Below are 23,905 nucleotides of genomic sequence, written 5' to 3' on the forward strand. Positions count from 1 at the left end.
ATGATAGCTAAGGAGACTGGGTGCGCGAGGGGTCGAACCTGCGTGTAGGACGCGTCGTATTCCCCGCGCGCCTCAAAGAGCCATCAGACCACCACAGATGGGCCCAGTAGGGCTGATGTCTGACAGCTACGGATTACCTAGCGGGTTTACCGAAGCAAGCAGGAGTAGGATCGGAGTGGTTTTTATTAAGAGTCTGACTCCGTCTCGCTTCGCCCAACGGGTAGCTATAAATAATAGATGTTCGCTAGATAAAACGGTGCTAAAGAGCTGAACGGATCTAGATTTCATTTAGGACTGAGATAAATTACAGGCTGACACGTAGGCTATTCATCCTCACAAAATTAATGGTCTAGGCGGACAAAGTGATTAACTGTATTAAATACCTAGTTTTCAGTAAAAGTCATATTACCATCAACAGCCCGTGACCAACACCAGTTCGTACCGTTTTTTATTGTATAAGCCGGTAAACGAGTATACGGATCATTTGATGGTAAGCAATCACCGCCGCCCATGGATACTCAAAACACGACAGGCGTTACAAGTCGTTTCCGGCCTTTTTGGGGTTAGGAATTTAAGAGTTGTTTAAGTTGTCTGGGTATTGGGAAGATTGGATAGGGGATTAATTGGGCCTCCGGTAACCTCACTCACATAACAAAGCACAACGCAAGCGTTGTTTCACGTCGGTTTTCTGTGAGGTAGTCTTATTTTTAAAATAACGTAGCCCCACACCAGGATTTTATCCTGTGTTATGAATATGTTTACAAACATTCAAATTCACATGCACATGACACCTGCACGGTTACGTATGACTGCAGGTTACGGTTGGCGCGGTGGCTGGGCAACTGGCTGCCGTGCAACGTGTCGCGGGTTCGATTCCCGCACGGAACAACTCTTTGTGTGATCCACAGATTGTTGTTTCGAGTCTGGGTGTCATGTGCATGTGAAATTGTATGTTTGTAAACGCACCCACGACACAGGAGAAAATCCTAATGTGGGGCAACGTTTTTTAAGAAAAAAAACACCTAGACTCGAAACAACAATTTGTGGATCACACGAAGAGTTAGTAGTAGAAATCGAAACCGTTACATGTTGTACGGTAGCCTGTTGCCCAGCCACCACACCAGCTGTGCAGTCAGAGACCTAGAGTCAACTCTTACAATACCCGCGGGAAGAGTAGGGTTGATGACAAATGTAATCTACTCTGCTGTCACCACACGGCTTTCCTTACTCCAAATTTCCTTTACCCTATCTAAGCTGCGAAACTATGTGACAGTTTCCTGCTAGGTAGATGTGCGAGGAAGACGCGCAGCTCGAGTATGCAATGTACCAATAGTAGAGAAGCCATAGCACACATGCATAAGACGCATCTTTCCACATAAAAAACAAAACTTAGCTGACTCCATTTCCACCAGTGCTTTGTGCTGCGGACTACCTAGCGGGTTTACCGGGGCCCCGGCTCAAAAAGCAGGAGAAGGAACGGGGTGGTTTTTAGTCAGTAAGAGTCTGACACTCCCTCTCGCCTCGCCCAAGATGGGAGAAGACATTGGATGATTTTCCAACCTCAAAAAAAAGTCCACCAGTGCTAAACCATGTGTACCAATAAATATGATTGGTGGAAGCCAAACGCATCCACAGCAACGTAGCATAGCACATCTCTGTTGGAAAAGCAGCCTAAAACCCTTAAGAAAACAAAAGGCGTGATAATACAATGTAATCCCTTGAGTTCGCCTTTTATTTAAATCAGATACTCCAGGCACTTAGTAAACACTTCGGCTTGTGCGAGAGTATTTTATCTCAAGTACTTTTGTTTTGGAATAACGAGTCTGTTTTGTTATGGGAAGTCGATTTGTTAATGTAAAGATTGCTGGTATTATTTGTTGAATTGGTTGGTTTAGATTTGTACATAATTTTATGAGGAGCTTTAAATGTATCTTCTGCCACGGCTTTAATGGGAGATAGTGTTAGTAGAAAAAACATGCATAATTTTACAGTTTAAGCCAATACATTATACAGTTGAAGTGTTGAAAATTGACCACAAAGAAAAAACGTACAATAATTTTAATTACTTAAAACTAATTCATCTTCTCACAATGTGTTTTGTTCGAAGATTACAATAGTAAATATAAATTATTGATTATGTTTTTTGTTTTTTTTTTTGCATATAAAAATGTATGTGTGAATTTGTTATGAAAGAGCTATCTCTTTCACTGTCTCTGTCGCTTTGTCAATAAAAACAATTGATAGCAATTGCTTTTATTTGCATCACCGTCAACGCATAAGAGGCCGAACACCAAGGGGCCTACTCTAATTCAACGAAAAACGAAATTTCGTCCGAATTTTTTTTTTTCTATTATCTATAGGTTTACGCAAACTTCGCAGATTGCATACTACAATTCTATTTATTGCGAACTTTCTTGAACAAAAATGAACGAATAAAATGAAGATAAATAAATAGGTTTTTATATGAAATTAAAAATAAATCGTTATTTTAAGTAATTTTATTAGTAAATCAATAAAACCTACGGCCGAATATTAAACGAAACTTCGCATTCGAGAACCGGAGTAGGGGCTGTCCTTTTCTTCGGAAACAAAACATAATTATGTACATTTAAAAAACCACATTTTCTCTCCCCTAAAACAATCAATCTTGACACTTAAAGACCTCACATCATATTCATCATGACATCAGATGCTCTCCATCCTTCAAGGCCGAAGGTATAGATGGTCATCAATCACGAACACAATGGTTCACGACCCTTTTGAACGTAAGGTTTCATTGTCAGCTCTAATGTTTGGGCGGACCAAGAAGAAGGGCTATAAGGCTTTGAAAATGTATTAAGTAATATTTTTTTCTCATAGATGAGGTTAGGTATTGTTTTGAGGGAAAAAAGAAGACAGATATTATGACATGATGTGCTTTTAAGGGTGCTTTTTCTGTGTAGTTATGCTACGAAGATGTAATAGGTAAGCTGTGAAACTATGTTACCGTTTTCACTGATACTAAGCTATGTAGCTGTGGGAGTAAGATGTGCTATGAAGATGTGCCGCCGCAAAGTTGCATAGATCGAGTATGCGATGTATCGATAGTAGGGACCATGGTACATAATCATAGCATGCATCCATGACATGCATTTTTCCATATTATAAAAAGATATCTTAACTAAATACGTTTCTACCAGTACTATGCTATGTGTACCAATAAATATGATTGGTAGAAGCCAAACATCCACAACAACGTATTATAGCACATTTCTGGTGGAAAAGTCTTCATCATTATCATCATCATCATGATCAACAGCCTATAAGTGGCCACTGCTGACCTATAAGTGGCCACTGCTGGCCTCTTTTCACACACACAAGGTTACACAGTGAAGGTTTGAGCATTAATCACAACGCTTGCTCAATGCGGGTTGGTGATTTTAAACTTATAATTAGAAATTATAAACGCAGGTTTCCTCACTATGTTTACCTTCACCGTTAGCCAGTGCTGTTTAAATATGCTTAGAAAGTATACATAATATATGTATATAACTCGGAAAATGTCACATTGGTACTTTGCCGTTGGTAGGTTTTAAACCCATGCAACAACATGCATGAAAAACGTGCGTCGTAAACCTCCGAGCCACCACAAAATTTAAAAAAAGTCTTCAGCTTTATTTATTAAAGAGTATAGATAAAGTATATAGATAAAATGAAGGGAAAACCGTTTTCAAAATTAATGATATTAATAGTCTATTTCTTCTGCAATACATCTGCATTATCCGAACCCAACATAAATCCCCTAATACTCATTCTAGTCACGAACTATTGATGCTAGACCCTCAATCCCTATTTTGATTTTGCGCGTAAAAGAGACAAAACGATCCTGCGTACATATTAATTATGTAGGAGTAAAAGAGATCGCTGTATGCTGATTGGGCAGTCTGCAAAACTTGACCGGTTGTTCAAGGTCATATCAAAGTTTTAAGGTTGGACGTTAATTTATTATGTATTCTTTTTCAGCTCTATAGAGCTTTGTCGGTTTTATTGGGTGGTATAAATTATACCTTTTTGCCCCCAAAGGGTGGGTTAATGTAGGGCTTCGTATAAACTTTTTGCCAGTAATGTGAAATCTTACAGTAATAGGGTAGATGACTTATTATGAACCTTATTTGTTTTGGTAAATTTTATAGTTAGACTGCATTATTAGTCTTGATTATGATTTCAAACAACGTAACAAAGTAATCAGATTTTTTTTTGTGTATTGAAAACCTGCTGTTGCTCCTTTTTTTCATACTTTATTTTATTATATTCATTTCATAGTTTTGAATCAGTTTTATCTCACCTGGTGATCTTATGGACTCTCTGAATACTTATATCCTTTTTTCTCTGGTCAGTTAATTAATTACCTGTAAATAAAAAAATCAAACTGTTAATCACAAATTAAAATAAAATTACATACATAACATCTCACACAAAAGTACCCTTAACCGACAAGCATGCATGAAAAGACAGATCACTGTTGATGAAACGAAAGAGGCATGTATGTAACTATTGTAGCAATTGGCGTTCCATTGTCCCTGTCCCCCAAGGGAGATAGGCGTCAGGTTATGTATATATAAAAAAAAACTATCCACAAAAGATCACATTACTGCTATTCCCATCAGGAAAATATCAAGAGCTGCGGACTACCTAACAGTTTACCGGGGCTCTAGCTCCGACTCGAAAAACAGGAGAAGAAACGGGATGGTTTTTAGTCAGTAAGAGTCTGACACTCCCTCTCGCCTCGCCTCGAAGCGGGAGAAGTCATTGGATGATTTTCACCCCACAAATATGATCAGGGAAATATGGGATCCATCCTACACAGCATTTTTCTAAGAAAATGAAATATATAACCGTGTTACCCGGAAAAAAACCTATCACTAGATTTCCTTGGAGAATTAAAGGCGCCTGCGTTTGTAATAGAAATTACATTATTGCTAGCTTCTGCCTGCGACATCGCCCGGGTTCCCGTGGGATAAAAATACCTTATGTGTTATCTATACTTATATTATAAAGCTGAAGAGTTTGTTTGTTTGTTTGTTTGAACGCGCTAATCTCAGGAACTGCTGGTCCGATTTGAATAATTATATCTGTGTTGAATAGTGCATTTATCGAGGAAGACTATAGGCTATCACGCTACGACTCATAGGAGCCAAGCAGAGCGGGTGAAACTGCGCGGAAGTAGCTAGTTCCAGAATATAATCTACCATTGATCTGAAATGTATGCCGATCGCTTCAGCCGTTTTGACGTGATTGAGTAACAAAATTAAATGTACACACAAAGTTTTTCATTTTTAATATTTGTAAGATAGTAAGACTAACTACTCTTTAGCGATTTTACCCGACAATTGATCGTCGTAGACAACATAACAAAAAGCCTGTATACCAATTTCTTAGCTCCTATGGAAAATACCGGAGCTGCGGACTACTTAGCGGGTTCACCGGGCTCCGGCTCGACGAGCAGAAGTAGAAACGGGGTGGTTTTTAGTCAGTAAGAGTCTGACACTCCCTCTCGCCTTGCCCTGGCAGAGAGAGAAGTCAACGGATGATTTTCCCACTGAAAAAAAAGTATATAAATTTACAAACTGTCGTTTAAGATGTTGAAACAGATTAACAAAAAAAAACCAAAACGTATGTTTATACGAATTGAGTACCTCCTCCTTTTTTGAAGTCGGTACCGTAATAAAAGAGGCACAATTATTTTGTAAGTCAAAGATAACGATATAAGTCAAATACCAAGTTTTATCTTTATAGCTGGAAAATTGTTAAATGGTTCATATGAATTTCCACCCACTATTTTAGGGAAATTAGGAGGATAAAATCTGACTGCCTCATTGACCGAGTGGTTGCAAGTGCGACTGCAGGGTAAGGGGTCTCGGGTTCAATTCTCGGGTCGGGCGAAGTACTACTGGGCTTTTTTCGGTTTTTCGAATATTTCTCAGTGGTAGCACGGAGGCTGGAAATATGCCCGGTATATGGCAATAGGCTCACCACCTATTCCATGGGACTTACAACATAAATTGTGAAATGTGGGTGTGCACCTCTGCCTACCCCTTCGCGGATAAAAGGCGTGACGCAATAAAAAAAAATAGGAGATAAAATGAGCCAAAAATTGTCTATGAAATTTTTTATTCAAGTATCCCAATAAAAAAGAATCACGTCAATTTATCGCTGCTGTAAAATACAGACAAACAAACAGATACTTACACTGTTATAATATTATATGTATAGTATGGATTGAATAAGAATTTCCATTAGCGGTTACGAAGATTCTATATTTTTGTTGAAACATCCATTAAGATATTTTATAGGGATTATGAAATTGATACTGTTTTTCAGTTGGGAATGTGTGGGAGTATGGTTGGAATGAGTGGGAGTATGATTGGAATGAGTGGGAGTATGATTCGGGATTCGGCCTCTAGTAACTTCACTCACACAACCACACACTCATTCATAATCTGTCGAACTCAGAGCCATGTATTTTTTTAACGTTGATAAGTCTGCGTATAGTCCCCAACCGGCTTACTGCCAAAACGGCAAAGCGAAGATGTGGCCGAAGATGGAGCACACATACTTAGAAAGTACCTATTTACTCTGACCTTGAAAAGACCATGTAATGGTTACTTAAGCCAATCCTTAGCAATTGTTTTCTAAACAAAATCGTTACTAAGGAATAGTTTAAGTAATCATTACATGTCTCTGAGTACGGCAGTTATAGTGATAAAAGGTCTCATTAAAAATCGAAAGACGTATAAACTATTCTTTTTTTTTTATGGAACACGTAAACGATCAGACGTATCACCTGATGGTAAGCAATCGCCGCCGCCCATGGACACTTGAAACACCAGAGGCGTTACAAGTTGGGAATTTAAGAATTGTTAGGGAATTGGGGATTGGGAAGGGAGGATATTGGGCCTCCGGTAACCTTGTTTACATAACGAAATACAACGCAAGCTTTGTTTCACGACGATTTTCGGTGTGGCCGTGGTAACACTCCGGTCGAGCCGGCCCATTCGTACCGAAGCATGGCTCTTCCACACTTAAAAACGTCAAAAATATACGTCAGATTTTATAAAAATATCCCAAGTTTGCAGTGAAGTGGGACCATTTAAAGTAAAACATAATATTATGCAGATATGTTTTACTCTGCCCTTAAAATACATTAATACTTAAAATACAGGGTGCCATTGCCGCCTAATGAACCCCTGACACGTGTCGTATGTCAGAGAAACCATCGAATTTATTCACAAAAGACATTTGACATATCCCATCTATCATGGCGTCTACAGCTGCCATTTTGAATTTCTTACAATATCTTTGAAAGCGAGCTTAAAGACAAAAGAGTATCATTTTCTTTATTTATATGACTTATATTTTATCATGAATAGACTACGTAATATGTAAAACGTTGATCATTAGATGAAGTAACGTATTTTTTATTTTATAAAGGTACTATACGGTTTACACGTATTTCGATTTTTAATGAGAACCTGTGTTACTCAATAAGTGTAGGACAGCCATGCTTTGATACGAATGGGCTGGTTCGATAGAAGTAATACCCGGCCTCACAGAAAATTGACGTAACAAGGTTACGCTTGCGTTGTGTGAATGAGGTTATCGGAGGCCTAATTTACAATATTTCCAATCCCCGATTCCCCAACAATCCTTTCTTAACCCTCAAAAGGCTAGTAACGCACTTGTAATGCCTATGGTGTTTCAAGCGTCCATAGGCAGCGGCGATTGCTTACCATCAAGTGACCCGTCTGCTCATTTACCGGCTTTATCACAAAAAAAAATAACCTCAGACATTAGAGATACATTTCACAAAACCGCCAAAAAGATAATTCTTTCCATTTGGCTTGCCCTATCTCCGGCCAAATCTTTTCCATTTGATTACGCGGCCCTCAATTAAGATTATCCGGAGTTTTAATCTTTTCAAAGTGGCCCCAAAATAACGAACTGAGAACGACGAAATCTTTGAATATTTCAAAACTTAATTATGAAAATATTTTTCATTACTGAATTGACAAGGGGATATTGAATGGGGGTAATTAGGGAGGTATATAATTGCTGTTTTGTTAGTTTATTAGGCGTAGTAAAATGTTTTTTATGATAGAGGAAGTAATTATGGATTATTTTGATGGTAATTATAACTTGACTGCTTCGTTGGTCGAGTAGCAAGTGCGCTGCGGACTACCTAGCGGGTTTACCGGGGCTCCGGCTCGAAAAGCAGGAGAAGGAACGGGGTGGTTTTTAGTCAGTAAGAGTCTGACACTCCCTCTCGCCTCGCCCAAGGCGGGAGAGCCGCTTTTCTCCTGCAGTGCAGTTTGTTGTCGTTTGTATCGATACAAACGCGCGGCACCAGCTCGTGTGTATCGATAACACGCGCGTTTGCATCGCTACACACGCGTGTCTGTATCGCTACACACGCGCGTCAGGTGTGCAAAGGTCTACAGGCTGCGTCTAACTTGCGTGCGTATCGCGTCTGTATCGCTACAAACGCGCGTCGACGGCGCGTTTAAAAAACGTGGTGTGCATAGGCCCTTAGAAGCAGTAGGCACTAACCTTTTAAAAACTAAAAAAAGGGACAGGAGGATATATAAATAAAAACACCAATATTAGTATAAAATATGTATTATTCATCTTCAATAATTTAGGAGAATGTCATCAAAGAATTGTGTAGGTTTCCCAACTAAGATACCATATTATACAGGCTGAGATGCACGCCACTGACGAATAACTGATAAAATCGCCTCATCTTCCAAGACTCTTCTGCCAATAGAGTTACTGCGACCAGTCGCAATCGTACAATTTACACAGCGATCCATGTCGTCAATATCCGATTGATAGGCTTAAACAGTTCTCCAAAATAGAGAGTCAGGTAATTTAAAGATGCAAGATCCGTCAAAAGTCCTTTATAAAGCCGAGGTCGTGGGGTTAAACAATAAAACATGGAAAATACGCACTCAGAACGAAACACAACGAACGAGTGTCATCTGTCAATCGGTAACTGACTGATGTCAGACAGAAGTGTTGCCGTAAGGCATTATTTAAATTACAGAGTACGTATACGCATAAATGATTAAATAATCATTAATGTTTTATAACTTAATTTAAGTTTTCTCGCTTCCCAGATAGAAACCAGATAGAAATGAACCATATTTTGTGATTTCCTTTAGAAAAATATGACGGTTTTTTTAATACACATTTAAACTAGTTAACTGCTGGGCCCAAAAGTCCCCTTCTCCTTTATCAGAAGTCATTATTCATTATTGTACGCAGACGAAGTTGCGGGCAACAGCTAGTCATTAATATAAATAATGGACATTGTATTTATCTTTCGCCCGCAATATTCTTTTAGATGATAAACCTAATCTATGACGTCATAACGTTGATTACGTCACTAGCAGGTAATCTGATATTGGCACAAATATAGATGAAGGCAATATCAATATTGATGAAGGAAAGGTGGACAATATAAAGATTAATAATAAGGTAGATGATTAATTTTTATTTTAATGTCCGTATTGTAGATTATTTCCAAACATTAGACACGTATATTTTATTTTCGAAGCAAATATTTTCGAAGATATGTTGACTATGACTTAAAATATCGCGTGACATCACTTCCGATCTTAGATACCTACGTTTTGTACGTAGAAATGACTAGTAGTCCAGTCAATTTAGGAATTCACCTCGGAATTCGAGATACCCAGCTGTAATTTTGTATATACTTGTATTTTGACCCCCTAAAACTTGTCTCAAAACCTACATATGGTAGGGTGTAAGCGACCCTTAAAATTCAGGGTCAAAGGGCCCAAAAATCGATTTTTTGCGGTTTTTTCGAAATATCTCATTTCCTATGGGTTTTTGGTAATTGTATTCAATAGCAATATTGTAGCATACAAAATTCTCTACAACTTTTGTATAAACTTTTTTTTTATACGGTGAATCGTTTTCGAAATGGAGGGCGGAGAGCGCGCGGTCACTGCATCTCTTCAAAAAAATTTTTTTTCGTCTAACCTATCCGTGATGGTTGTCTATGGATAGGACATAAAAAAATACGTCATGGTTCCTAAAACCATTTTTCGTCAAAATCAATCGTTTGAAAGATAGACGCTTCCAAAATGGAAAAATGAGGTCTATCGAATGTGTCCTGCCCCCTAACTTTTAAAATAAGTTAGTAAGAAAACTAAAAAAAAATATATGCTGTAGATTTTAATGAAAACTTTCAACGAAAATTGGTTTGAACGAGATATCATAATTAGTTTTTAAGAATTGATACATTTTTAATAAAAACACACTTAATTTTCCACTTTCTCAATTCTTTTAATCAATTCTTAAAAAAAAGGTAAATTAAAGAACTAAAAACCCGATTGCGTTTCTTTATAACATGAAAATGAAAAAAGCCTAAAACAAGAATACAAGAAAAATTTAAGCAGTCGGGACCCATTCTAAATATTATGAAGACTTAGTGAGGGCACATACTTTCTAGAATGGGTCCCGACTGCTTAAATTTTTCTTGTATTCTTGTTTTAGGCTTTTTTCATTTTCATGTTATAAAGAAACGCAGTCGGGTTTTTTAGTTTTTTAAATTACCTTTTTTTATTTTATTTTCTTTTAGTTTTATTATATTTTGATATATTATCTAGTGTCATTATCACAGTAAATACGAATCTAACGACACGACATCTAACGACAGTTTTTTTAAATTACCTTTTTTTATTTTATTTTTTTTTTACTTTTATTATTTTTTTATTTTGATATATCTAGTGTCACTCTCACAGTAAATACGAATTAAACGACCCCTATCAAGCGGAAATTCTTCGAGTCGTTCAGGCTAGAGAGTGAGAAATATTCGAATTTGGCGCCAAAAATCCGCCATTTTGTTTTTTTATTATTTTGATACATATATCCAGTGTCACTCTCACAGTAAATACGAATCTAACGACACCTCTGAAGTCAAAATCCATCAAGCCGTTTAGGCTGCAGAGCGTGCCAAACAATTATACATACATACATACATACATACATACATACACTCGAAAAACATAACCCTCCTTCTGGCGCAGTCGGGTAAAAACTAATTATGATATCTCGTTCAAACCAATTTTCATTGAAAGTTTCTATTAAAATCTACAGCATATATTTTTTTTAGTTTTCTTACTCACTTATTTTAAAAGTTAGAGGGCAGGACACATTCTATAGACCTCATTTTTCCACTTTGGAAGCGTCTATCTTTCAAACGATTGATTTTGACGAAAAATGGTTTTAGGAACCATGACGTATTTTTTAATGTCCTATCCATAGACAACCATCACGGATAGGTGAGACGAAAAAAAAATGTTTTGAAGAGATGCAGTGACCGCGCACTCTCCGCCCTCTATCTCGAAAACGGTTCACCGTATAAAAAAAAGTATATGCAAAAGTTGTAGAGAATTTTGTATGCTACAATATTGCTATTGAATACAACTACCAAAAACCCATAGGAAATGAGATATTTCGAAAAAACCGCAAAAAAACGATTTTTGGGCCCTTTGACCCTGAATTTTAAGGGTTGCTTACACCCTACCATATGTAGGTTTTGAGACAAGTTTTAGGGGGTCAATATACAAGTATATACAAAATTACAGCTGGGTATCTCGCATTCCGAGATTCTTACCTAATTTAACCTTATTTGACTGGACTATAGGTAAGTCGTCATAATCCTTATTATAAAATAGAACAAGCTCTTTCATTTTGGCAGATATTAAATACACACACACAACTTCACGCCTTTTATCCCCGAAGGGGTAGGCAGAGGTGTACATTACGGCACGTAATGCCGCTATACAATGTAGATATTAAATATAAGTCCTAATTATCATGGGATAAGTTTAATTTCTCAAAGAGCCTTCAGACGACCACACATGGGCCCTAGTCAGACCAATGCCGACCTGGAGCTGCAGAGTATCTAGCGGGTTACCAGGCCCTCAAAAAAAAAAAAAGGGGCCTTAGTCTGCTGCGAGAGGGACGGAGCTATACAACCTACATAGCTCCGTCCCTCTCGCACTGCTCAGTGATCGACCATTCTGACACAATTGTAATAGCAGACTAAGGACCCAGGGCTCCGGCTGGAAAAGCGGGACGCAAAGCACGGCCGGCGGAGTCAACCCTCCTCAATAAAAAGATAAAAAACTAGTAGGTACATATACATACATTTTTTTTATTTTTCTTTTATTTATTTTTTTAATCTTTGCCCCACATTAGGATTTTCTCCAATTGCACATGCACATGACACCCAGACCCGAAACAACAATCTGTGGATCACACAAAGAGTTGTTCCGTGCGGGAATCGAACCCGCGACACGTTGCACGGCAGCCAGTTGCCCAGCCACCGCGCCAACCGTGCAGTCAACATACATAACCTCACGCTTGTCTCCCATGGGGGTAGGCAGAGACAATGGAACGTATATTGCTACGAATATTACATAGCATTATTTATTTCCAGCCATGGTCGTCCCACTGCAGGGCAAAGGCCTCCTACCCTCCTTCCACTCGTCTCTTCGTAAAGCTTTCTGTGGCCAATCCTTTTCATTGGTATCAAGTTCATCCCGCCATCTCCTTTTGGGCCTGCCACGACGTCTATTGACGTTATGTGAGTTTCTACATATCATATACTCATGTATATGATATGTAGAAACTTACTACTAAATAAACTACTAGTAATTTCATAATTACTAACTAAACAACAGGTCACGAAACCTTATTCCTAAAGTTTGAGCTGCATAGCAAATTGAAGTACGTGCGCCTGAAACTTCAGCGTTTGTATGCAGCGCTTTCTAACTGCTGAAAGTTGGTGAAAAACTTTTACATGAGAAGGTACTGTGGGGTACGTGTATAAACTCACGGTTTTATCTTTGTGTAGGTAGAAATTACAGTTTTAGGATGCTGGAATCGTGCGTGCGGCGTGTCGCGTTCCACGTGCGCCTCAAAGAGCCATCAGACCACCACAGATGGGGCCCAGTAGGGCTGATGCCTGATCCGGAGCTGCGGACTACTTAGCGGGTTTACCGGGGCTCCGGCTCGAAAAGCAGGAGAAGGAACGGGGTGGTTTTTAGTCAGTAAGAGTCTGACACTCTCTCTCGCTTCGCCCAATGCGGGAGAAGTCATTGGATGTTATTCCCTCTTAAAAAAAGCCTGCTAGAGTAGGTGACTTCTGTGCATGGCGCAAATGCAAAGAGATGCCATAACTGGATTTCCCTTTAACATAATGCGTGACACTTTACGGGGAGCTCAGATTCAACCCTCAAATCTGTAAAAATATTATTGATGCTTCCTTTCAGTATATGGCTATATGCTCACAATTTTTTATACGGGAATATTTTATTTTTACAGTCATAATCAGAGAAAGAATGTGTATTTACTGCCCCTCGAGCTATCTTCCCGTAGATTAAAAAGAATATGTCATGTAAAAGTCAAACTCAAAGCATTTATTTCAATCAATCCTTAATTAGGCACTATTAAAACGTCAAATTGAATTGTCTGTCAGTCTGTGCATCAGTGAAGTTAGGTGCTCGTTCTAAAGTATAGCTTCGAATCGAGCAAGAAACTCCATCTTTACCATTTAACATCCCTCTAATACATTATTTTACTTTACATATTTTATACACATGTGAGAACAATATATCGAGAATACAGCGTCAAAATTAATACCGTACTAAAATATAGGTGAACATAATACCGAAAACACTCAATACTTAATCAAAAATATTTTCAATAACCTGTTCTTAGCCAAACAAGATTTAACAACGAAAATTTCAATAACACATCAATATTACACAAATATTTATCACAATCTATAGTATAATATTATAAAAAAGAAAGATTTGATTGTTTGTCCGTTTGCATTTTGGTGAAAGAGCAGACGGATCACCTGATGGTAAGCAATCAGCGCCTTATATCTAATCGACTTTTTACCCAAATATACTTATAAGATCAAGACCTACCCGGAGCTGTGGACTGCCTAGCGGGTTACCGGGGCTCCGGCTCGAAAAGTAGGAGTAGGAACGGGGTGGTTTTTATAAAATAAGAGTCTAGCTAGAAGTGCTTTTCCACTAGAGATGTGCTATGTAACTGTGATACTAAAATGAAACTATGTGACCGTTTCCACTGATACTAAGCTATGTAGCTGTGCGAGGAAGATGCGTAGCTTGAGTATGTGATGTATCGAGAGTAGAGAAGCCATCCATAGCCAGAATCTTTCCATTTAAAAAACGTAGCTTAGCTGAGTCCGTTTCCCCCAGTGCTAAGCTATGTGTACCAATGGTTATGATTGGTAGAAGCCAAACGCATTCACAACAATCTTTTCAGGTAGAAAAACACTCACTCTCGCCTCACCTAACGCGAAAAGTCATTATAAGATTTTCCTCCACAAAAAAGAGATATTTTCCTTTAATTCCACGCGAGTGACGCCGCAGTCGCTAAACTAGTCATATAATAATCAAAGTATACCGGTTAAAAGCGGTTTCAAAATAAACAAAAGCTATTGGATTTCCAGTTATAACGGGTTATTATACAGCGTGTTGTTTTATTGGAAAGTGATTTAAAACATGAGTTTCGTTGTTTGTTTGTTTGTACATACGTAACTTTATTGTTTCCAGGTGATAATATTGATGAACAGTGTTTATGCTTTTTGGGGTAGGCAGAGGTATGATTAAACATATATTTTTTTGATATTAGATGGTCATGACTTTATGTAAACTATAATTTTCTTTTTCTTCTCCTCTAATAACATCTTCTGATTTGTTTCGTTGCGGGATCCAAGACAGTCATTCATGTCCCTGGGACGCGCCGGACTTCAATGTTCCGGTGTTTTCATGGTTGTATCTACTGTAGATCCTGGCTTACAGGAGTTGCAGCGGTATGAGAGGTTGTGGAGGACTTGTCCTAATAAAAAAAATGACTGTATTGATATTCATTTTAGCTTATTATGACTTTGACATATTGAATTTATGGGTGTTTTTAACAAAATTCTGTATTTGTAAAGTTAGTTTGTATTAAATGTAATAATAACGACAAATTTCCATATATCTTCAGTAAGTATATAAAATTAAACCTTAAAATCTGTTTGGGACTTTTGAAACGTGAACAAAGAAATAAGTTAATACAATTTGCATTGAAAACATCAGCTAAAATACTATAATAATTATAATGTTAACAGTCAGACAATTGTCTGTCTGTATGTATAGATATTATGTATGTGTAGCTGACATTTGGCTTTGTCCACAAAAATCTTCATTTATTTCCAAAATAAAACAGTGTATTCACAAATAAAATGTAATCTACAATTTACAATTGCAAAAAGCAATTCAAATGCAAAAAGAGCAAGTTCATTAAACACACACTCTGTATAAAGAACTGTTTGTCCAAGCATTAGCTGTGTAATTTAGCGCTTCACAAAACATTAACCCCTGTATATAAACCTAAGCGATTGATGGAAAAATCAATGTTTTGTAGTAATTTTATACGTTAATGGTATAAGCCTGTAAACGAGCAGACGGATCACCTGATGGTAAGCAATCGCCGCCGCTCATGGACACCCGACACACCAAAGGCGTTACAAGTGCGTTGCCGGCCTTTTGGGGGTTAAGAATTTAAACGTTGTTGGGGAATCGGGAAGATTAGGAAAGGGGGTGATTGAGCCATCAATAATCATCAACAGCCTATAAGCGGCTTCTGCTGACCAAAGGCATCTTCTCACACGGAGAAGGTATGAGCATTAAGTACCACGCTAGCTAAATGCGGGTTGGCGATTTGAAACTCCTCACGATATTTTCCTTCACCATTTGTAAGTGGTGTTTAAATTTAATAAATCTTAGAAAGCACGTATTATAACTCGGTACACCGTATTTTTTTTTTTTAATGGGACAAACCCGCCACAACCTCCCATACCGCTGCAACTCCTGTAAGCCAGGATCTACAGTAGATACAAACATGAAAACACCGGAACACTGAAGTCCGGCGCGTCCCAGGAAATGAATGACTGTCTTGGATCCCGCAACGAAACAAATCAGAAGATGTTATTAGAGGAGAAGAAAAGAAAACGATAGTTTCCACTTCCCTCGGTGAATTTAATGCAGGAGGTAATCGGTACACCGTATGCGTATATATTTAAGTGTGGGAGAGCCAAGCTTCGGCACGAATGGGCCGGCTCGACCGGAGTGATACCACGGCCTCACAGAAAACCGACGTGAAACAACGCTTGCGTTGTGTTTCGTTGTGTGAGTGAGGTTACCGGAAGCCCAATTCCCCCTTCCCAATCTTCCCCATCCCCGATTCCCGAACAACAACCCTTAAATTCCTAACTCCCAAAAAGCCGGCAACGCACTTGTCACGCCTCTGGTGTTTCAAGTGTCCATGGGCGGCGGCGATTGCTTACCATCAGGTAATACGTCAGCTCGATTACCGGCTTGTTTCATAAAAAAAAATGCTCTACCGAATCTTCCGCTTTATCATCACAGTAAAGACACCCGGGCATTTCTTCATGCCCGATCAGAAACAGGAACCTACCGAAGCTTTCATTTCGGACGCCGTGGCACCTCTCAAGACACTCCTAATATTATACCCAGTAGGGCTGATGCCTGATCCGTAGCTGCGGACTACCTAGCGGGTTTACCGGGGCTCCGGTTCGAAAAGCAGGAGAACGAACGGGGTGGTTTTTAGTCAGTAAGAGTCTGACACTCCCTCTCGCCTCGCCCAGGGCGAGAAAAGTCATTGGATGATTTTCCCCCCACAAAAAAAAATATATTATACTACCAAACATAACGAAACTACATACACAACTATATTACCAAGGAATATCTATATTATTTTTATATTAAGCAATTAGTCAATTGTATTAAACAATCAGTCACTTTGGGCTCATTATACATAATTACTTAGGTATGAGGCGAGATTTGAGGTTTAGACAAAAGGAATGACTATATTATGTAGTTCAGTAATATTCTACACAATATGTACCCTAATCAATATCCTAATGCTATCATTAGATACTGATCGCCCCTACTATAGTGTTAATTAATCTATTAAGCGACAACATCTAAACTACTACATGAGCTGCTGTTTACATGTGAACATTAGCTCATGACGATACCTAAGTAGGTACGTGTGTCGCCTGAACAGTCAACCTCGCTACATCCTTGTTGACTGGACATCTACACTACATGAGCTGCTGTTTACATGTGAACATTAGCTCATGACGATACCTAAGTATGTGTGTCGCCTGGACAGTCAACCTCGCTACATCCTTGTTGACTGGACATCTACACTACATGAGCTGCTGTTTACATGTGAACATTAGCTCATGACGATACCTAAGTACTTGTGTCGCCTGGACAGTCAACCTCGCTACATCCTTGTTGACTGGACATCTACACTACATGAGCTGCTGTTTACATGAGAACATTAGCTCATGACGATACCTAAGTACGTGTGTCGCCTGGACAGTCAACCTCGCTACATCCTTGTTGACTGGACATCTACACTACATGAGCTGCTGTTTACATGTGAACATTAGCTCATGGCGATACCTAAGTACGTGTGTCGCCTGGACAGTCAACCTCGCTACATTCTTGTTGACTGGACATCTACACTACATGAGCTGCTGTTTACATGTGAACATTAGCTCATGACGATACCTAAGTACGTGTGTCGCCTGGACAGTCAACCTCGCTACATCCTTGTTATTTGGACTGTACTTAAATGAGACTTAGAGTTAAAATTATTTTCAGCGTTTTAACTTTAGGAGTTCAGAAAATTAATAGATTTTACATAAAGATATGCTGATTTGAGTTAAAAGTTTTATGAACATTTTATCCATACATTTTATTGTCAGTTTTTATTATGTATTTATGCAAAATATGCTAAAAACTTTGGAACAAAAGATAATATAAAATATTCAAGCATTTTATTGACTTTGTCTCTGGACATCTTATAACATTAACTTGATTACTCTGCGTATCTCGTTACTTATTGCATCGTCATCAATTTCGACAGACCGTGACAGGCCAGCCTATTTTTATGGTATAAGCCAGTAAACGAGCAGACGGGTCACTTGATGGTAAGTTATCAGCGCCGCTCATAGGCACCCGCAACACCAGAGGCATTACAAGTGCGTTGCCGGCCTTTTGGGGAATAGGAATTTAAAGGTTGTTCGGGGAATCGGGGATCGGAAAGATTGGGAAAGGGTTTATTGGGTCTCAGGGTTTATTTGATCTCCGGTAACCTCACTCACACAACGCAAGCGTTATTTCACGTCGGATTTCTGTGAAACCGTGGTGTCACTCCGGTCGAGCCGGCCCATTCGTGCCGAAGCATGGCTCTTCCACACTTAGACAAATGACATTACGTTCACATGTACATAAACGGTCTAAATAAAGTATGTAAATAGCGTTTGGTGGCTTTTTAATACCGCTTGGTATGTGATCAAAGGGTAAAACATTCAATGTAATTTACGATTTAAATTTTCTCTTCATAAAATAGTCATGCTATGAAACTACATAGTTTTCATACGACGTCCATAACTACGTTCTAATCGATGGACTCGTTAGGAATCGATTATCATCGAGTACAATCGTTTACTGCAACTCTATTCATGCTAATGAATAGGTATTTTTTATATTTAAATACCTTTTAGTAGTAGCGCAGTAAATTACGCGGCAGTACCTACCTTTTAAGTTTTTTTTTTTATTAAAAATAACGTTGCCCCACATTAGGATTTTCTCCTGTGTCGTGGGTGCGTTTACAAACATACAAGTTCACATGCTCATGACACCCAGACCCGAAACAACAATTTGTGGATCACACAAAGAGTTGCTACGTGCGGGAATCGAACCCGCTACCCGTTGCGCGGCAGCCAATTGCCCAGCCACCGCACCAACCGTGCAGTCTGAAGTCTGGAGTTATGAGAATGTATTTATTTCTTAGTAAAACACAGGAGTTCCAGTGGTTGAGTAAGTGTGTGGACTTATCAGTTTCTTGCTCATTGTTCGGCACTATACAACTCCCGGGGAAGTGAATAATGAAACTACATTTGTTTCCTAGTCGAGTACAAAAATATATTTCCCTTCAAGGGGTATAGTCTATCGGCGGAGAATCTTAACATCGCGATTCAGAAAACGACACAAAATGTACAACGCCATCTATCGAGCGCGATGTTAAACTTTCGCTCAAACACCCATTCTTCTTCATTCGAAGCTACACTTTGGAACGAGCACCTAGGTGCCGGTCAGTCTGTCCGTCAGTGAAGCTAGATTCAATTTGACGTTATAAATAATAGGCACTTTGCCAAGACACTTTTTTAAGGATTATTACAGATAAATGCTTTGACACTGACTTCGATTTTGAAGATGTAATCAACCCGGAACTCGACACTTAACAAAGTAATAACCAGATTGGTATAACCACTTCCTCGTTAGTATAAAACCAATAACTCCCATACTTAAAATACGGCAAACAGATATAAATCACTCACGTAACTGCTTCCATCAATTGGGAAATTCCCATTCGACCCATTCTGAAGTTTCCCATTCGTTGGGCAATAAATTCCCATTAAGTTAATGACAGAATCGCGTTGACAGTGTATTTAATTATCCCATTAAAATGTTTATGGGTTGAGCCATTAAGTTAATATGAACATTTATGCTTAACCCATTGAGTTACGAATAGTGAATTACCCCATATATATTCATTTTATAAGCACTTGAATGAAAATACTTCGTAAATGAAAGGCCATAAGTTTGATTGGTAAATAACAAGTGTGGGAGAACAATACTACGGCACGAATGAGCCGGCTCGATCCGAGTTATACTACGGCCTCACAGAAAACTGACGTGGAACAACGCTTGCATTGTGTTTCGTTGTGTGAATGAGGTTACCAGAGGCCCAATTACTCCCCTTCTCAAACCCCGATTCCAAAGGCTAGCCACGCAATTGTAACGCCTCTGGTGTTTCGGGTGTCCACTGTCTATGAGTGACGGCGATGGCTCTAATCTCTGGTGGAAAAGCACCCTTAGTCAGCTCTTGCAAGAGTAGGAGGTTATGATAAGTACGAACGTTACCTCATTTTGCGAATGCATGCATACGTCAAAAATTTGATATTAGAACTGTTAGCAGATCGTACTTTTCCTTAGATTTTTCGATTTTTCTAATGGAATAAGCCGGTAAACGAGCAGACGGATCACCTGATGGTAAGCAGTCGCTGCCGCCCATGGACACTTGAAACACCAGAAGCGTTACAAGTGCGTTGCCGGTCTTTTGGGGGTTAGGAATTTAAGGTTGGGAATCGGGGATTGGGATGTTTGAGAAGGGGGGTAATTGGGCCTTCGGTAACCTCACTCACACAACGCAAACATTGTTTCACGTCGGTTTTCTGTGAGGCCGTGGTATCACCCCGGTCGAGCCGGCCTAGCAGTACCGATGCATGGCTCTCCCACAATTAAAATAAATAATTATGTAACGAAACCAGGTCACCGCAGCCCTAATAATAATCCATGAAAGACACGCCTACAACAATAATGGCAGACTTTATACATAGCAGGTTTAATTTCCATTTATTGTTATAGTCTATTAAATGAATGAGAACGCCTTTTACAAGTCATTACATTTTATGATACAGCCGATTTTGTATAGAATTGTTTAAGTCGTGAAATCATTAAAGGGTTTTGTAAAGGTTCTTACACAGTTGTCGCTCTAGCAACTAGTGGACTTTGAGAAAGACACTCTGGGCGTCGAGGATCATGGAACGATCTCCGGCCACCTACTTTCATTTCAATCATAATAAACAGTATTTGAATTATAATCACATTTGCACTTATTGAGGAAGGGATTGAGATCAATTTTTAAGTTAAAACGGTCATGGTAGGTATGGAGGAGACAGGACGCGTGAGGAACGAACCCCTCACACTCCAGGGGTCGCGAAAGACACTCCGGGTGTCGGGGATGGCGGGACGATCTCCGGCCACCGTAAGTGCAGGCCTGGGGACGATTCAATGAGCCATCAGACCACCACAGATGGGGCCCAGTAGTGCTGACGCCTAATCTAGGGCTGCGAATATCCTAGCGGGTTTACTGGGGCTCCGGCTCGAAAAGCAGGAGTAGAAACAGGGTGGTTTTTAATCAGTAAGAGTCTGTCACTCAGCCCTCGCCTCGCCTAAGGCGGAAGAAGGCATTGGATGATATTCTCCTTCAAAAAAAAAACAACACAGTCAACCAACTCCTTTATTTACTAACAAGCGTAATATTACGATCAATTGAATCCCAATTGTTACACACAATTTTCAAAGGCACGATTTACAAAGAAAGTTTTAACAATATAGTAAATTTTGCACAATACACAGCACATCAAAATACCCTTATTTCATAAACTACTTCAATCTAAAATGAACCTTAGATCTCTAAGTTAAAGTTGAGTATCAGTTGAAAATTGTTAGGGTATCTTGATATGCGTTTGTACAAAGAAGCCTTTTAATTCATTAGGTTCTTTGATCAAATTGCGCGCTTTTTGCGAAGCCCCTTAATTTTTGTTTTGTTCATTTGAGTGTATAATATTTATTTAGACTAGTTTATATTGCATTATTGTTTAAGTTATTTTGTTTTGATTTTATTTACTTTATTTAGGTTTGTTTCAAAACAAAGTTTCACATCATCCGCCTATAAGTTTTATGGTATAAACCTTTAAACGAGCAGACGGGTCACCTGATGGTAAGCAATCACCACCATCTATGTCAGCCGAAACACCAGAGACGTTACAAGTGCATCGCCAGCCTTTTGGGTGTTAAGAATTTAGGGGTTGTTAGGGAATCAAGAATTGGGAAGATTGAGAAGGAAAGTAATTGGGCCTCCGATAACCTTACTTGCACAACGCAAGCGTTGTTTCACGTCGGTTTTTTTGTGAGGCCGTGGTATCACTCCGGTCGAGCCGGCTCATTCGTGCCGAGGCATGGCTTTCCCACACTTAGTAGAGATTTTCTCAGTATATTTAAGTGAATAAACCATTATATTTAGTTAATTGACTTTATGATTTATTCATTAGCTTTCAAAACTGCTTATCATCTTCTAAAAGAAAGTCTAAATCACTTTATTCTGGAACATTAACTTAATAAATGGATATCAAACTATAGTCTATTCAGAAACTTATATCTAAATAAATCTGCTGTGTCATTCAAGTAATAATATCTATTAAAACTTTCGTTATGAAATAACTATTAAGAAAACTTTAAGTATGTATACGTGAATTTTATTAAAATCGGTGTCTGTCTGAGTTTGATGTGCATATGAACTTGTATGTTTGTAAACGCACTCTCGACACAGGAGAAAATCCTTGATTTTTTTTATGAAACATATCACCTGATGGTAAGCAATCGCCGCCGCCCATGGACACTTGAAACACCAGAGGCGTTACAAGTGAATTGCCGGCTTTTTGGGGGTTAGGAATTTAAGGGTTGTTTGGGAATCGGCCCAGCTGTGTCGAAGCATGGCTCTCCCACACTTATCTCTTAGTGTGGGGCAAAATTTAAAAAAAAAACCTGTAATTTATATGCATTACGATATTACTTGCCTATGTCACCAACCCTTCTCTGCCCGCGGGTATAATTGGTATTAAATAAGGTACTCCACATTTGCGAGAGACCGGGCAACAGCGCTCTTTAAGTCTTTGACTGCCAATAGAAAACTGTTGAAGGCAAATCCTCCGCTAACGTCGGTCACCGGTAACCACCACGGCATTTAATGTTGTTAATAAACCTGAACGTTTACAAATGAGTTACAAGTCTAGAGATTATAATAAATCCCTTATGGAGAGGAAGCATGATTCAGCAGCGGACTTTCATATGTTTTTACTGTAATCTCCAATCCGTCTGCCAGGTGTGGAGATTATGGCAAATCTGCTCATAATTCATCAGTAGACTATAACGGGCTGTTGATGTTGGAAAATATAACAAGTTGTGCGAAAATTGAAAATCTTTTTTAATGCATGTGATGCCGCGGGCGGAAAGCTAGTTTGGTCGTAAATACATACTTATTTATAATATTAAATTATTTTGATCAAACTCAACTTTTCAATTACGCTAATGCGTGTGTGTAATAAAATTTTTAGCATAATCATGCTCGTGTTAATTTATTCAATTCACAAAATGGACGTGGAAATTAATTTAATTGAAATTATATTGAAATCGTATTTCAAATTGTAAGTTTTATAATATGTCTATATTGTACCTACAGTAGGGATGATGACGGGGTATGATTTTTTTAATGGACCACAAGCCGGTAAACGAGCAGACGTATCACCTGATGGTGAGCAATCGCCGCCGCCTATGGACACTTGAAACACCAGAGGCGTTACAAGTGCATTGCCGGCCTTTTGAGGGTTAAGAATTTAAGGATTGTAAGGGAATTGGAGATTGGGAAGGGGGGAATTGGGCCCCCGGTAACCTCACTCACAAAACAAAACACAACGCAAGCGTCATTTCACGTCGGTTTTCACGGTCGTGGTATCACTCCGGTTGAGCCGGCCCATTCGTGCCGAAGCATGGTTCTCCCACACTAATTCCTCCCTATCTAAAATTCAACAAAGAATAATAAGGAAAAATTACTCTAAGTAAGATTTTCTCTTCCTCTCAGCTGTAGGAATTAATCTCAACTAATTACAACGTGTTTAAAGCTGGTGGAAGTAATGAGTGTTGAAAGAAAGCTTGGCTTATTTCCAAGAAAGGGGTAAAATGTCAATATTATCCTTGTTAAACTAAACATCACGGTTTACTCACGTAAATTAATGGAGAAAAGCTCTACTAGTTTCGAGTCACAGTAGTTGCCTAGCATAGTAGGTTGCGCGATGTCGCCTCGCCTG

General features: G+C 38.9%; 1 protein-coding gene across 1 annotated transcript in view; it reads right to left on the reverse strand.

Annotated features, from left to right (window-relative positions):
* The window catches only part of LOC118280215 (synaptotagmin-7), a 670,807-nt gene that overhangs the window by 478,018 nt on the left and 168,884 nt on the right, over positions 1–23,905 (reverse strand). The window lies entirely within an intron of this gene.

Source organism: Spodoptera frugiperda, chromosome 21 (genome assembly GCF_023101765.2).
Source record: "Spodoptera frugiperda isolate SF20-4 chromosome 21, AGI-APGP_CSIRO_Sfru_2.0, whole genome shotgun sequence".
Classification (NCBI taxonomy): domain Eukaryota; kingdom Metazoa; phylum Arthropoda; class Insecta; order Lepidoptera; family Noctuidae; genus Spodoptera; species Spodoptera frugiperda.